The 16205-nt window shown below is 37.2% G+C and overlaps 1 protein-coding gene across 3 annotated transcripts in view; it reads left to right on the plus strand.

Annotated features, from left to right (window-relative positions):
* Positions 1 to 16205, plus strand: part of LOC106080489 (uncharacterized) — a 99967-nt gene that overhangs the window by 20113 nt on the left and 63649 nt on the right. For 2 of the 3 annotated variants that reach the window (XM_013241869.2, XM_013241870.2), the window contains exon 1: positions 13725 to 13852. The exons of the other annotated variant lie outside the window; for it this stretch is intronic. The gene's annotated coding sequence lies outside the window, so the exon portion shown is untranslated. Of the gene's footprint in view, positions 1 to 13724; positions 13853 to 16205 lie in introns of those variants that run through there. 3 annotated transcript variants of the gene reach the window in all.

Here is a 16205-nt window from a genome sequence, read left to right on the forward strand (position 1 = left end):
TTAATAGCATTGTTGTCGTTAAATAATAATTGATATCATTATAATCGATGGTTTTTTAAGACACATTGTATATAATTTTGATTAAATACAAATTGCCATCCAGGGGTTCCCAAATGGTTTTCTGAGAGGGATGCTAAACAAAAGTTTGGGGGAGGATAAGAAAAACAGTTTTCAAATTTCCATTTATCTTCGAAATTGAATAAAAAGCAATGCAATGGGCCTCCAAAAATAAAATTAAATATCTGTGGAGACTATCTTAAAAATTAGACTAAAATGTTACAGTCTTGGGCCCTAGAAAAACCTGCATGACCGGGGATATTCCCAATATTCGGAAAGAGGTCCGCAGACTTTTTAAAAAGCACGTCGTAGAAAAGCGGCAGTTTATAGGGATGTGTATTACACACCGCTCAAGGAATAAATACGATTACCAGAGCAGCAAAACGTGCCTACTGGAAGCTTTTCTGCGAACAAGTCGATAGCGTTAATGACGCCGCCAAGATAAAAAAGACGACATAGGAGTGAGGGACATAGGAGTGAGGGAAAAGACGACATAGGGGTGAGGGAAGAGACAACGGAGGACATGTTGAGGCTTCTGATGAAAATCCATTTTCTACAGGATACGACGGAACTCACGGAACCACCAGAATCTTGGAATAATAACGTTGATCGAAATCTTACGTCCTTTCTACACAAAACCATAGAACGTATTGTGGACACCATGATAAGGAGTAGGTCATCCAGCGAACTGCTCAAATACAAACAGCATGCCTATGTCAAGGGAAGGTAGGTGAAGACTGCCCTGCACGTACACCCTGGCGGTATGCATTGACATCGAGGGGGATTTTAACAATGTGCGGAGCGACACACTGATCCAATCCTTAGACAAGTACCGGATTGTGCGAAGTTTTAGCAAAATCGTATAAGAATTGCGCCCTCCAAAGGTTCAAGAATTCTAATTGAGAGATCGGTTTATATGTGAACTATATCAGGTTATGGACCAATTTAGACCATACCTAGCTCTGATGTTGGAAGTCATAATAAAACGTTATGCTAAATTGCTCCAAAGGCTTAAAAAGTACAACTTGGTGATCTGTTTATTAAAGAGCTATAACTGAATATGGATATGAATCCTATTGGCCCATACAATCCCAATACACAATTCCAACAGACCTACATTCATAGGAAGTATTTATGCAAAATTTTTATCGTGCTTTCGACGGACGGACAGACTAGATCAACTAAAAATGTCATGACGACCAAGAATATATTGGGTTGCCCAAAAATTAATTGCGGATTTTTTAAAAGAAAGTAAATGCATTTTTAATAAAACTTAGAATGAACTTTAATCAAATATTCTTTTTTACACTTTTTTTCTAAAGCAATCTAAAAGTAACAGCTGATAACTGACAGAAGAAAGAATGCAATTACAGAGTCACAAGCAACCCAATGGTGTTACAAACGGAATGATGAAATAAGTATACCCCCATTGAATGATGAAATAAGTATTTGAAAATGTGAAAAAAATGATTACCTCTAGGCAATAGGTAACTAGGTAAAAAATAAATAATTTTTTTAAATGAACAATAAAAAATTAATTTTATTCAAATTTTTTTTTTTTGAATAAAATTAAAATTTTTTTTTGAATAAAATTGTTAAAAAAAAATTTTTTTTTAAAAGAAAACGGTATTTAATTATTCTTTTGAAAAAAAAAAAATCCCAAAAAATTTTAGCCAAATCGGATAATATTTACTCCCTATAGGGACTCGAAAAGTCAAGACCAGTGATCAGGTCTTAAACGGCCCTTTGAAGCCTTCACACCTAATATAGCCAATGAGTAATTCTAACCAAATTACGAAACACGTTCCATAGTGATTGATATGTGTTGCGATCTCTGGCTTTCCTTTTCGAATTGCAAAGAAAATCTGCGAAGAAATCGGCTATGATTTCGATATAGTTCCTTATATATGTGTCACCCGATTTACTCTTAGTAGTAGTCATAATTTTCGAACGATCCTCACGAAATATCACAGCCTGATTTCATTTAAATATGTTCTGATTTGGATATAGTGTCAAATAGTTATGTTTCACCCGATTTTAACTAATAAGGCAGTAGTTCCGGTTTTATATCCCATCGGAATACCGCCCACGTCCATTTAAATCGGTTTAAACTAACATATAGTGTTAATATAATTAATTATGCTAATAAGACTTAAAGTTTCCGGTTATTATATACTCGACATCGCCTTTCTTTTGATTTGTTTCCAAAAAGTTCATTTAATCAACTTTATTCTTGGGTACTTTTCTACCCATTCCTCTTTAACGGGTTAATAAAGTTTTCACACAATATTGAATATATACACATGTAATAATTTTTAGATAAGAGGAAAACGCACACTCATAGCTACCGTTCTCCTTATTTTCACCTTAAGTGGTTACAATAAATCATTCCATAAATATCTATGGTAGGCCAAGGCCAAAATCCAAAAATCCAAAAATTTTCCAGACAGAATTTTAATAGTGTGATAAGATACATTTCTCTATCTAACTAATCCATGTTTATTGCATCTGATGCAATTTTTGAATTTCTTTTTATCACCATTTCTATTTTTATCCACTGATAATAAGTCACACACAGACACAAAGGCCAACTGGTGCAAGTATACCAGTATTCTAGTTAGAGTATACTCGTACTCTTTCCTAATAGCTTTCGTATTCATTACAGCTCAATAGGGCCTTATTTCCCTTATCATTACAGCCAATCAGCCATTTCGCCATGGCGCTGAGGAATTATTCGCCCAAAAACAAATATTTCAATATTGTAGAGACATTAAATGTTAATGCACAGAAAAAAAATCGCTAAAATATTTTCAATTAAAAATTTATTGGAAAGTAAAAAAAAAATGCTATTAAAATTTTAATTGAAAATAAAAAAGTCAAATAAAAGATTAATTGATTCAATAATTTTTTAATTGAATATTTTTTTATTTTTTTCGATTACAGCAGTGATTCAGTTGCCATTTTTAATTATTCCAATAATTCTATAATTGAATCTGAATATGTTTTCAATCATAATCGTGATTGAAAATTTTGTAGTTTTCAATTAAAAAATTAATTGTTTCAATCTTATTTTTAATCAAATCCTAAACAACTTTCAAATATGGTGCTTAAGTTAAATCTGTCAAAGGTTTATTTGTCTCCTACAATATAACAGTGAAAGATGTTTCAATGACCCATATGTCCCACATTTCGACAAATCTATAGCAATACCATGGCAACCAGTTCTATATGCCGGATTAACCCTGAAGAGTTCTTCATCGGCCAAGGGCTGACGCGTCAGTGCGCAACACACTGCTACTACTACAACAAATGTAAAGGGCAACCCCGCCCGACACCCGAAATTTTTTGAATAACCTCCGTGAGAGTCCCAAGGACCTATGCCCAAACAACGCACCTAAGGTTCGGGTTGTAGTAGCTAAACATCTGTATACCAAGTATAGAAATTAATTGGAATCTTATAAAAAAATTCAATTTGTGTTTGTTTGTTGGTTGGTTTGTTTGTTCCCTATAGAATAAAAAATGGCTCAACCGATTATCTTGAAATTTTCACAGGTTGTGTAGGTTGGTCTAGAAGATAACATAGGCTATATAATTTTTTGATATCGAGAGGGGGGCGGACCCTCCCCTTTACCACAAAAGTACTACCCAAAAATAAAAGAAGACCGATCGGAACAATATGGGATTCAAATGAAAGGTATTCAAGATTAGAGTACGAATTTAATAATAAAAGTTGGTTCCAAATATCTTGGGGCCGCTCCAGCCCCAAAACCCCTTAAAATGGGTTTATTTGACGATCATGACAATATGGAACTCAAATGAAAGGTATTCGGGAGTATATTACGAATATGTTCACAAAGTTGGAGTAGGCGTTATAATTTATTGATAACGGAAAGGGGAAGGACCTTCCCCCGTTACCCCAAAAACACCACCCAAAATCAAAAGTGGACCGATAAAGACAATATAGGTATCAAATGAAAAGTATGCGGGAGTAGATAATAAAGCTGGCATACAAATTCATGTGGAAGTATAGGGGGTCACCCCGACCCCACAAAAACGCCCAAAATGGGCACATATTGTGTAGGGTGGTCTGGAAGGCTATACAATTTTTCCATATCGGAAGGGGGACGGACCCTCCCCCTTATACGAAAAACACAACCCAAAATCAAAAGTGGACCGATCGAGACAATATAGGTATCAAATGAAAGGTATTGGCGACCAGAAAACGAAAATGGTATTAAATTTGACTTTAAGTACCCATCGGGCCGCCTCAACCCCAAAACTCCCCCAAACAGACAAACATAAAAGGTATTCGGGATGTAGATTTCGAATCTGGCATACAAAATCAGATCGAAGTATAGGGAGTCGCGCCATCCCTCAAAAACGCCATTAGACCCATTATGACTATATGAAAGTTGGCTGAACCAATTTTCTTACAATTTTCATAAATTGTGTACATAGCCTATATACCCCCAAACGAGCATTTTAGCTAACCATGGCTATATGGGACTCAAATGAAAGGTATTTGGGAGTAGATTACGAATATGACATTAAAATTTACGTTCAAGTCTATATGGCGCTTTTTCTCCTTACGATACGTCAAATGGGTTATTTGACCCATTTTGACAATATGGGACTCAAATGAAAGGTATTTGAGAGTAGAAAAGTGTTTTGGGGAACGGAACCAAGTGTTTTGGGGTACGCCCTAAAGCACCCCCTAAACTGAACTTCATTTCTGTTGGAAATAAAGAACGAATTTGATATCTATATTCACTGCAAAGTGCCGATGGCCGACCCAGCCCCTAAACACCATATAAACGGTTAATATTTGCCGGCCATGGCTCAAATCAAAGGGATGTGAAAGTGCAGCACGTATTTGATATCCATATTTGAGTCGAAATATCTGACGTGTCATCCCTCCCCTAAAATGAACTTCTCATTACCCTAATTCTTAAAAACACCAGGAACCGAGCAGGGACAAACTTCTGACACATCAATGAGTGCTTTCCGATTCAAGTTTGAAGTCAATGAAAATGAACCTATTTTTATAACCGAGTCCGAACGGCGCAGTGCGAAATCTCTTTGGGGAAAATGTTTTAAGTGACCATGCATGGCATTGTATCTCGCAAATGTGGCCAACCACCGCTTTGTCCGATTTTCCCGCCAAGATTCGAACGCGTTTAGCGTCATAGGCTACAATGGCATGAAATCGATATCCGCATTTAGGTCGAAATGTCCCTACCCTAAAAAGATATTAGAGAGTTAAAGAAGGCGCTAGCCCTGTTCGGCTAATATTCCATTATTCTCAATCATTTTATAAATGGATTAATTAAAAAATTTCAAAAATTAAAATTTTTTTAATAGGATCAATTAAAAAATTATTTTTTTTTAATAGGATCAATTAAGAAATTAATTGAAAATTTCAAAAAAAAATTTTGAATTATTTTTTTAGTTGAATATGATTTTGTATACCCTCCATCATAGGATGGGGATATACTAATTTCGTCATTCTGTTTGTAACTACTCGAAATATTCGTCTGAGACCCCATAAAGTATATATATTCTTGATCGTCGTGACATTTTATATCGATCTAGCCATGTCCGTCCGTCCGGCCGTCTATCCGTCCGTCTGTCGGAAGCACGCAAACTTTCGAAGGAGTAAAGCTAAACGCTTGAAATTTTGCAAAAAGTCTTCTTATTAGTGTAAGTCAGTTGGGATTGTAAATGGGCCATATCGGTCCATAACCTGATATAGCAGCCATATAAACCGATCTTGGGTCTTCACTTCTTGAATCTCTAGAGGGCGCAATTCTTATCCTATTGGAATGAAATTTTGCACAATGTATTTCTTTATGACTTTCAACAACTGTGCTAAGTATGGTTCAAATCGGTTCATAACCTGATATAGCTGTCATATAAACAGATCTTGGGTATTGACTTCTTGAGTCTCTAGAGGGCGCAATTCTTATCCGATTTGAATGAATTTTTGCACGAAGTATTTTGTTATGATATCTAACAACTTTGCTAAGTATGGTTCAAATCGGTTCATAACCTGATATATCTGCCATATAAACTGATCTTGGGTCTTGACTTCTTGAGCCTCTAGAGGGCGCAATTCTTATCCGATTTGCCTGAAATTATGCATGGCGTATTTCATTATGACTTTGAACAATTGTGCCAAATAAAGTTCAAATCGGTTCATAACCTGATATAGCTGCCATATAAACAGATCTGGGATCTTGACTTTTCTCTAGAGAAGTCCGACCTCTAGAGGTCGCTAGTATTATCCGATTTGCCTGAAATTTTGTACGACGGATCCTCTCATGACCATCAACATACTTGTTTATAATGGTCGGAATCGGTCTATAGCCTGATGCAGCTTCCATATAAATCCATCTCTCTATTTTACTTCTTGGGCCCCCAAAGGGCGCAATTTTTATTTGAATTGGCTGACACAGGTCTCCAACATATAATTTAATTGAGATCCGAACCGGACCATATCAAGATATCGCTCTAATAGCAGAGCAAATCTTTTCTTTTATCGTTTTTTTTTGCCTAAGAAGAGCTGCCGGAAAAAGAACTCAACAAATGCGATCCATGGTGGAGGGTATATAAGATTCGGGCCGACCGAACTTAGCACGCTTTTACTTGTTTTAAATGAAATTTTTTTAATTCATTTTACTTAAACTGTAATTTATACTATCAGTTTCGAGGTTGAAGCAGCTTTAATTCAAAAATTAATTGGATCTATTAATTTCGTGGTTCAAGCATTTTCAATTAAAAAATTAATTGGGTCAATTAATTTCGTATTTGAAGCCGATTTCTATTTTTTTTTCTGCATGTAGATATCACTGCTATTGTTTTTTGTGAATTTTTAATTTTTAAATTTAGTTATTGCCTTTGTGGTTCTTAATCTATGGCTTTTGCTATTTTAGTATATTTAACGCAATAGCCCACCATAAAAGCCAGTGCACAAAAGATTACAACACCGCCCACCTTCGCTTCCTTTGGTATTTATCTGAATATTTCGTGTGCTAAAACAGTGGACAATATTTCATCGGTATTAAGCACGTGCGCTGGGCTATTAATGTCATCGGCCACATTCCAATTTGCAGGCATTCCTCAATGATTACCACGAAATGCCATTTTTTGAAAAAAAAATGCTATAAACAGAGAAAAGAGTTTTTAAATAACCCTCTCTCTCTCACACACACACACACACTGTATATTTTTGCCTAGGCGATACCACTACTGTGGTATTGGGTATTATTTTATTCTTAACAATAATTCTAGCAATCAATTTCTCATGTAGTTTGCAATTGTTTACAGAATTTATAGGTGTTAAGCAATCACCTGCGATGGCAGGTTATTCCTCAATAGAAGGCAATAAAATTGTAAAATGCTATATATTAGAATAGTTCTGATGGTTTGCGAAAAGTCAATTATAAGAATTATTTCAAAAATGTTTTTATTTTCAACAACAGGATTTTTATTTAGCCATTCCTTTTGTATGTCTTGAAAACAGGAATTTCAGTCTGAATTTGGGTATGTAGGGCACCTTAATCAATTTCATGTAGGTGTTGATGTTGTTGTAGCAGTTTGTTGGGTTCTATCTTTCGTCTGCTTGATTCTGTTGAGTGTCAAGATCCAGGAACTCTGCGACTAAGATGGGGTGCGTCCACAGGAATCACGATATGGCTTGGCAGTTAAACAGATGATGTGTGTCGTGAGCTCCCTGGTCACAATAGGGTCATACATCTTGCAAGTCTGCATTAATCCTAGCTCTGTAGGAATGTAAGCGGCTGCATCTGCAGGAACATAATTGAACCAAAACTACTCTGGTTTGCCGGGGGAGGTCAATTTCTTCAGGTGCAACTGGAGACGGTCGTTCTCCAAGGACGATATTCACCCAGTAGCTATTTACCGCATCTGCTACCGTATCAAGAATGTTTTCTAGACCCGCATGATATGCCGCTTGATCTAGAGGTTCTCCCATTTAGGCTTCTGGGCGGTATATACCTATCCACAAGATAATGATGTGGATGGTCTCTGCGACAACAGCCCAATAGCTATTGCTTAGACAGCATGTAGTTTGGTATGATCTTAGTCTCATAATGGAGGTGGAGCACATGAGAACTGATGAGACAGCACGTCGCAGTCAGATGGTCAGAATTATTTCTCCATCGACCCTCACAATCAGCTCGGCATTCACCTCACGCGTATTTGTAGTGAACAATATGGCTAAAAATTTGGTGGCAGATATCTTCAGATTCCTTGCAGCGAAATATGAGGCAAGTTCATTAAGATAGACGTTCAACCTATCGCAGATATCAACAATGGGTGAGGGGCCTGATGCCATGATCGTACAATCGTCCGCCTATGATACGATCTCTATGCCGTCTGGAGGGGATGGAATGGAGGACAGATAGAGGTAAAACAGTGCCAGAGATATCAACCGGCCTTAAGGAACTCTCTGTGTCACTCTACGGTGCTTCGAGTTAATTTCCATAAATTCCACAAATGACTGGAGACCACACAGATAATGCGCGACCCAGCGTTTCAGGCTAGGCTGGAGGGACGTGATTGCGATGTCCTCAAACACTTTGGCATGGCTGATTGAAGTCACGGCAATTGTGTGCGTTGATGTCATGCAAAGTAGTTGTTGTGCAATGCAGTTTTGGGAATCCATGTTAATGCTCGACGAATGGAAATTCTCCTACGAGGCTCGGGAGGAGTAATGCCTCAAGCGTCTTTGCTACGGGTGAGAGAAGGGAGATCGGTCTGTACGACTCCCCCAAACTTCAGTAGCGGCTTTCCAGGCTGCAGTAGCGGGATCACTCTGCCTACCATCCAAATATAAGGAACTTTAAGAGTGTTCAATGACAGGTTGAGGACGGTTGTAAGGTTACTCAACTCCATGTAAATCAAGATTCTTCAGCATCAGTGTAGAGATAACGTCGAAGCCCAACGTTTTGGATGATTTGGCGCTACGGCTGACATTCGTTACATCGCCCACGATAAATTGTGATGCCTGTCCATTCTTTTTCTGAAACGTCCGGCGCTCAGAGGTTATGAAGTCAGGTGGTCGGTCAATGGTGAGAATAATGGGGAGGTGGTCTGATTCCAAAGAATTTACTGCTTGCCAGGATACATCACTCAGGAGATCAGGGGATGCAATGGAGATGTCTGGCAAGCTGCTACACCTCCTCGTAATCCTAGTGGGGACATCCTCATTCACCGTGTAAAATGTGGACCCTTCAATCTGCTCTGCCAAAGCTATGGCCCGCTGATCGTTACCTAGGGGAAAATGCCATAAAATGTGATCTGCCTTAATGACTGCTAGAACCAGATGGTTATGGCCAGTTAGTAGCCTAATTATGTCGGGCTTGTAAGTCTGACCGTTAACTGCGACACAGTTTCCGGTCAGACACGTCGTATAGCTCTATCTCGGCAGTACAGGACCTGACTGCTATCCCCATGCACTCCATGTAGGATTCACTAGCGTCAGGCGAAGGCGAGATGGCTCTATACTGCACTGATAGGTTTCCATCGGGTAAATCCGTTGCGTACAACGAGCTGCCATGGAATTGACAAAGGTGTTGACGAAGATACATGGTGTATCAGAAATCATGATTCACCAACCAGTCGAAATGTTTTAAATAATAATACACACTTGCTCAACTATTGTAAGTTCTTTGATTAGAAAGCATTGAGTATGATCTCGAGCTGGATAAAAAACCAAGAAAAAAGAATAAGTATCCAAATAACAAACCCAAATAGAAAGCAAAGGACATAACGTTCTTCATGCAGTCAGTGCTTTGCTCTCAAGTCATGTGTATTGTACACAGAAGCGGCAGCCCTTTCCGATGATGGACTTCATCGGGTGAATCCGGTACAAATAACCGGCTGCCATGGGATTGGCTTAATTTCAGCAATGGACAAAGCGAAGCAAAAACCAAAGGCAAAAGTCGGACGGAACCGACTATATAATACCCTACTCCACAGAGTATACGTAATACTTTTAATAGATAGCACTCATATCCAAATTTAGTCAGACTTTAATTTTGCATACCTATTGAAATATCGAATAGAGCCTTATAAGATTTTCTTACGAAAATTGTGGCTTCTACAGCCTTAAAAGTCGAAACGCATAAAATATATATTTGGGAGTTCTATCTTAATCAATTTTGATGAAACTTTGCACACGTATTGGGATGTCAAACAAACCATCTTATGAAAAATTTTGTAGAGATCGGACCAAAATTGTGGTTTCTAAAGCCTTAAAAGGCCATATAGGATGAAAAATATATATGGGAGCTATATCTAAATCTGGACCGATTTTTATGGATCTTTTAACACATATGAGGACGTTGAATAAAGCGGTCCATGCCAAATTTTGTAAAGATCGGACCAAAATTGTGCCTGCTGCAGCCTTAAAAGAGCATATCGGCTAAAAGATATATATGGGAGCTATATATAAATCTGATCCGATTATGATGAAATTTTGCACACATATTGGGAAGTCACAAAAGCACTTCATGCCAAATTTTGTAAAGATCGGACCTAAATTACGCCTTCTACAGCTTTAATAGGTCAAATCGGACCAAAGTTATATATGGGAGCTATATCTAAATCTGAATCGATTTTTTTCAAAATCAATAGCGTTCGTCCTTGGACCAAAAAAGGGACTAATGCAAAATTTTGTGAAAATCGCACAACAAATGAGACCTGTACCTTGATTACAAAAATACATGGACTGACAGACAGACGGACATAGCTAAATCGAATCAGGAAGTGATTGTAAGCCGATCGATGGGTCTAGCTCTTCTCTTCTTAGCGTTGCAAACAAATGCACTAGTCTTTATTTTTAATTTTTTGTAGTTTATTTTCAATTTTGCCGTAAAAAAAAAGATTTTTTAAATATTATTTTCAACAAAAATATTTCCGAGCCTTTGATTAAATTTCATTGAAATTTTGTGTAAAGAGAACATTTTATGGAAATATTGTCTTTATAACAAACAAGTAAAAGCGTGCTAAGTTCGGCCGGGCCGAATCTTATATACCCTCCACCATGGATCGCATTGGTCGTGTTCTTTTCCCGGCATCTCTTCTTAGGCAAAATAGAATATAAGAAAAGATTTGCTCGGCTATTAGAGCGATATCAAGATATGGTCTGGTTTGGACCACAATTAAATTATATGTTGGAGACCTATGTAAAATGTCAGCCAATTCAAATAAAAATTGCGCCACTTTGGGGGCTTAAGAAGTAAAATAGAGAGAACGATTTATATGGGAGCTGTATCAGGCTATAGACCGATTCAGATCATAATAAACACGTTTGTTGATAGTCATGAGAGGATCCATCGTACAATATTTCAGGCAAATCGGATAATAATTGCGACCTCTAGAGGCTCAAGAAGTCAAGATCCCAGATCGGTTTGTATGGCAGCTATATCAGGTTATGAACCGATTTAAACCATACTCGGCACAGTTGTTGGATATCACAACAAAATACTTCGTACAAAAATTCATTCAAATCGGATAAGAATTGCGCCCTCTAGAGGCTCAAGAAGTCAAGGCTCAAGATCGGTTTATCTGACAGCTGTATCAGGTTATGGACGGATTTGAACCATACTTGGCACAGTTGGTGGATATCAAAACAAAACACGTCACGCAACATTTCATTCCAATCGGATAAGAATTGCGCACTCTAGAGGCTCAAGAAGTCAAGACCCAAGATCGGTTTATGTGGCAGCTATATCAGGTTATAAACCGATTTGAACCACACTTGGCACAGTTGTTGGATATCATAACAAAATACTTCGTGCAAAAATTCATTCAAATCGGATAAGAATTGCGCCCTCTAGAAGCTCAAGAATTCAAGACCCAAGATCGATTTATCTGACAGCTGTATCAGGTTATGGACCGATTGTTGAAAGTGATATCAAAACATCAAGTACAAAATTTCAGTCAAATCGGACCAGAATTACGCTCTCTAGAGAACCAAGAAGTCAAGACCCAAAACAAGACCCAGCTATAACAAAACATGGACCGATATGGCCCATTTACAATCCCAACCGACCTACAGTAATAAGAAGTATTTGAGCAAAATTTCAAGCGGCTAGTTTTACGCCTCCGAAAGTTAGCGTGCTTTCGACAGACGGACGGACGGACGGACATGGCTAGATCGACATTAAATGTCACGACGATCAAGAATATATATACTTTATGGGGTTTCAGATGAATATTTCAAGTAGTTACAAACAGAATGGCGAAATTAGTATACCCCCATCCTATGGTGGAGGGTATAAAAATTTCGGGAACGGGGGGTTGGTCCACCTATTTGACTCTCATATTATTCCAATCAGCCTTTGAGCTCCACTTCCAAAGTTTCTCTGTTTAAGTAACACACTGTCCCGGAGGGCCCTATCTCCATCTGGAAGGAGTTTTTTGGGTGTGGTTGTCCCCAGTCGCTTGGAGCCAATTTTCTAAATCACATATGTTCTCTATTTCTAAATCCTGTTTAATCTTCAATGACGTCTTAAAATGATGTCATCGATAAATAAAAGAACGATATACTAGACGACTAAAGCGACATCTGGTGTTTAAACTGCACAAACTTATTTCTTTTAATGATCCTCTTAAATAAACATTTTATAATTATGATTTAAAAGAAAAAAAAATTATTTTTATACTTTTTTAATTTTTCCTTCTTTGCTCATAAATTCTAATCGCTCTTCCTCTACATCATTATATACTACCATAAAAATTTTTCCATTGCCAAAACTTACCAAAAAGTTTGTTAACTGATTTTGCCATTAATAAAAAAAGGGATTGGCTAAAAATTGTGCTATCAAAGTGAAATTATAGCCAAAGTACTAATAATGCCTAATAAACGCGGCAAATATTTGTATTAGCCATTTGTAAAATATGGTCATTTAAATATGCTAAACACGTAGGCATTGTTAACAAGTATGAAATGTTAAAATTAATTGTTAAGAATTTTAACAAAGCAAAATAAAAAAAACGTCTTATGCAGCATAACAAATAACAGTTACGAAAAAACAAAACCAGAAAAAAGCGCCTAGAAAACAAAGAAATCGAGAATTTGCAAAAAAAATTCAATAAAACTTTTAAAATTAATTCAAATTTTTTAAACCGAAATAAAACGTGCCACGAATTGAACATTTCCTGCACTATACAAAAATTGGAAATCTATTCACTTACTAAGGAATTCAATTTGCTCAGATTACTTCATACTGCAGTCGGTCATGCGTGATTTGAGCATAACCATTGTCGAGGAGCATACAAAACGTTTAAGTCGCAGTTTGGCCTTGACTCAGACGCGCCGACGCACCATAACCTTTGAAGATCCGCCTCGCAATGAGGTAGTGGAAATCACACAGCCAAATTCCAAGACTACCATTATAAGAAATCCCAAGTCCCAGAAGTCCATAAGTACCACAACTACAACGGAAAGATCACTGAGACCGGCCAAGAATCCGGTGAACTCAACCATAACCACCACCACAGTGGATGTGCCATATAAGAATTTTAAAATTTGGACCGACTACGATCAGGAGGAAAATCTTCAGCTGCACATAAAGGAGCAGAAAGAGAGTCGGCAGGAGAACCAAGACAAAAACAGAGGCGGGGCTATGAGAACCATATGATATTGGGATGAGAAAGAACCGCCAAGGGACAAAGGTTCAAAGCTGATTATTGATTTAAATTAAAAATTTCCTTTCCACTGAAACCAAAACAACAGCTCTATTTCAAAATTCTGCTCTAAAAATAAGTAAGTATGCTCTTTACATTTAACCCTTGGTTCTATTTTTGCTTTAAACTACAAGACAATAGCAAGAAATGTCATAGCTTTAAACCTTTCCCCTAAACTAAAGGTCAACTTGTTATAAAAATAGTTGCAACATTTGATATCTGGGGGAAGAAAGTGAATATCTTCAACACTCTTTCTATTTCTATTCTCTTAAAATTGGAACATGACCGCGTCCCCATTACGCTTCGTTTTTTTTTTTTTTCTTCCCTTTTTTTTAACATTTTTCTCTGACCTGCTTTGGTATTATTGGTCAGCCCTTCGCTTACACACAACTGTGTCCAAATGGATTTGCAGCAATTGGCATAGCCTTTCTGTGGTAGCCACAGCCGTTCTTGGAGTCCACACATTATGCAAATGTGTGACCCCATAATGGCAAATGTTTTCAAATGACCACTTTAGACTGTAAATAATGACCACCACAAGGGGTGACATTAAAGCTCTTCCGACAAAATGATTCTAAAAGAAGGTCATGAAAATAATTCAAATTTATGTTGCCAGCGGTGTTATTGGAGTGAGTTCAAATGAGTAAAGGCTTAAGGGAATGGGAAAAAGCGATTTTAAACAGCAGGATGGGAAATATTTCTTTAAATGTCTATAAAATAAAGCAAAGCAATGAAAGGAAAACAAGTCTAAGAGAGAAATAAAAAAATATGTGAAAGCATCTCAGATCGGTTTATATGGGAGCTAGTTTCTCACTCTTTTGGCTCAAGAAGTCAAGATTCAAGATCGGTTTATATGACGGGCACTGTGTACCGAGCGACTAGAAAATTTTTTTTATATTCGTTCATTTTGGTACTAAAATGTACAAAGTGGTACTTTATTTACAAATTGAGCTACTTCTGTTAAATAAGGGATACAGGTACATTTTGACAGTATGTAACGGACGACTAGAAGATTTTCGAAATTTTTACATTTAGGTACTAAAACGTACAACATGGTACTTTATTTACGGATTAAGCTGAAGATCTCAAAATTGTGATATATTACACTTTTACGGTATTTATCGGCCGACTACAGTTTTTTTATGTAAATTCGTACATTTAGGCGCTAAGATTTTCAAAGTGTTCTTTCTTTACGGATAAGGCTAACGCTATTAAAATCGCGATACAGTTACACCTTCATATTGGGTGTACCATCGGGGGCAGCGAAGCGACCGCTTGCATATTCATAATTTAGAGCGTTTATATTAACGTAGCAATTTTTTAAAATATTGTTAGTTTTAAAAATTTTTGACAAACAAATCTTTTTATTTCCTAAGCCCCCTCACCATCAAATGCAACTAGACATTAAAATGGACTCCAGAACTCTCACTCCTAAGAATTTTGAGAAATTTTGATTTGATTTTTGGGAAATAAAAAAATTGCCGACTTTCGATAAGCCAATTTTCCCCCAAAACATTAGGGGAAAATTGTAGTAACTGGTTTTAGTCGTCTACTTTACTCCAATCCAAATTTCATGACCATACCTCTTTCGTAACTCGAGCTAGAAGTTTTCTAAGGCTGCTCTATTCATGGGTATTTTTCGTCGTTAATGCGAACCTGTGCATACTGAGCAGCAGCAAGAGCCGTTGCCGCTGCACTGTGTTGGCAATCAGTGCAAAAGTCAGCTCTAACTTCATGACCAAATATCATCGCCGATTTCAGTTCCTGCACCAAATAGCGTCCACAATTTTCCAAAAAAATATGTATCTTTACCAATTTCACTGCAACAAGAATATTGGCAATTTTCGATTTTGAAAAAATGTGAGGTGGGACCCCCCAAAATAAAATCCTGGATCCTGGCTACATCTCTGGTCTTAACAGGGAATGCTCCTCATTCAACAATATTTCTATATAACTTTCATTTTGACTGATCTGCCGACATAGGGTCTAAAGCATGTCTGTTTTTTTTTTTTTTTTTTTTAAATTGACATAATGATGGCGCACTATCAGTGGTGGCCCTATACAAGAACCACCCCCCGGAACCGCTTTTGGATTACTTCATGGCTTCATTCTTTTACTGTGTCTTTCAACGTTTGAATTTTAATCTACTTCCCCTTTCATTGTTTAAATTTTTAATTAGGGGTTCAAATGTGATGATTGTAGGTATTTGGCTTTCTCCTTCATAATGTTCTGTATAAATGTTGGGTGTATCGATCATTTATTCTTACACATCTCCTTGGAATTTGTTTACAAAGACTTTTTGCGCTTTATTTTATATATCTCTCACATAGTCAATCACTTAAGGTAAAGGAAAATCGTAGTTTCCCCAGTGTTCTCACTTTTGTGGCAAATTTCGCATATTGGGGTTTCTCTAATATAAAATTTGACCTATC

This window comes from Stomoxys calcitrans, chromosome 3, assembly GCF_963082655.1.
Source record: "Stomoxys calcitrans chromosome 3, idStoCalc2.1, whole genome shotgun sequence".
In the NCBI taxonomy this organism is placed as follows: domain Eukaryota; kingdom Metazoa; phylum Arthropoda; class Insecta; order Diptera; family Muscidae; genus Stomoxys; species Stomoxys calcitrans.